Source organism: Micromesistius poutassou (assembly GCF_964030765.1).
Source record: "Micromesistius poutassou genome assembly, chromosome: 23".
Taxonomy (NCBI): domain Eukaryota; kingdom Metazoa; phylum Chordata; class Actinopteri; order Gadiformes; family Gadidae; genus Micromesistius; species Micromesistius poutassou.
In genome coordinates, this window is record NC_140293.1 from 645,149 (window position 1) to 647,043 (window position 1,895).

The window sequence follows — 1,895 nt, forward strand, 5'->3', positions numbered from 1 at the left end:
AATTTAACGCTTGCTCGATAGAAGACAAAAGTCTGGTAAGGTTTGTTTTGGAATTTTCCAGAACACGATACTTTCTCAAGAGCTTCCCAAAGTTGCCCCAGGGTCAGTCCAAGGTCAACGTTGCTCTGAACGCTGTGGCGCTTGTTTTATAACAAGGCTGTAGGAGGTCCCTGCAATAAGCAAACCGACCAAATTCCTTGAGAAATTGTACTTTTTCGTAAACATCTCTCCGAGGACGTGAGATGGCTTTAAGGGGATGCCACAAACTAGTGCCACATGACAACGAAGAGTAATGTAAACCAGTTGTGAACTATTACCTTCCTGTTGTGCTTAGAAAACTTTTTAACCTTCCTCTTCTCCAGGCATACCATGGAGGATCGAGGCTGATTTCTTCCAGTGACTTTTGCGCTTTGAAGGAGATACTGACAGTTTGTTAGGACACGTGGCACCAATTCCTAAGCTACGTAAGATAAATGACGAGAGAGAGAGAGAAAGAGAGAGAGGGGAATACGGAAAAGAGGAGGGAAAGAAGAAATCATACATACATGCTGCTTGACTGTTGCGCTCTTGTTCTGTTTGTTGTTTGTGTTAAGTTTGTCTCCTCTGGGCTTCCGATCTGAGTTCTTCGGGGAAGGTGACATTTATTTCTTGCTGCTCCTTCAATCAACGCTAAGAATGCAAAAGAAGAAAGAGAAATCATTCACACGTTTGGTTTGGACTGTGACAAACGACGAGAGTGAGGTGGCTGTCGATGGCGATTGCACAAATGAAAACAAATTCAGATTTCCGTACTTCGTGGGTTCTCTTCCAATCCCCAATGACGGAACTCGAGAACTCTTAAGCTCCAGAACACTGGGACATTCGGGAAGTTTCAAGCAGAAACCCCAAGAGGAAGGACCCTATTAGATAGTTGGGGAGGCGGGGCCTAGCACAAAAGGCTTCTTCTTATTGGGCAGGTTTTGCGTTGTTATAGCCTACCGACCACACCACTTCTTAATTAATTCACCTTGCCTAGAATATGAAAACAGATTTATATTGCTGCTTTTCTTATGTACTTTTTTTCTAAAATGGGAGTCCTAGATAGCTACAATAGTTTGTGTTGAAAATTAGCTATTTCTTTCATGTTAAATATAAAATTGTAGCTGATAAAATATTTGCTTTTGTGAAAGCCAAGAGAGCGTGAATAGGTTATAGTGTTAACTTGTATAATATATTATTCTATAGCCGTGAGAAAAACCAGCTATTTACATCTACTAATAACCTAATATTAATGTTATTATACAATTAATATTATTGTCATGAGACATTTGAAATCCTATTTTTTATTCTATTAAAGATTTAGAGGTTTTGGTTCCTTTTTTTAGCCTAAATTACAGAGTTTGTTGGTAAATATTGGATGTATTTAGAATACTATGTATTTCAGTCATATTGTAAGCCGTGTTTAAAATGTTAATATTGTTGATTTGATCACTGTTCATACATTTTTGTTCCCTTACTCAGAATGATGGTTTTATTTTGCGTTTTATTTGATAACGTAAAGCACTTGCGAGATTGTTTTTGTTTGTTTTGCCGTGAGAATACATTTCTTTATTTTCAGTTCATATTTGTTTCACACAACCTGTACATATTATTTGTATTTGTTCTTATGGAAAAAAAGGAAATTGTCATTTAGTTTGAAAACCATTTTGTTTTCTGGTTCTTTCTGCTCTCATGGTCTTCGTCACCGTGTTAAATATATTCCTGTAATAAAATATAAAAAAATACGCTCAGAGTAATATTTCATATATATGTATCTATATTCATAGTTTGACAAAAAAAACACAGATAATTAAAAGTAGATTCTTAGCAGTCGTTAAAGAATGTACTGTGAAGCAAAGTTACAACACTAGTAGACT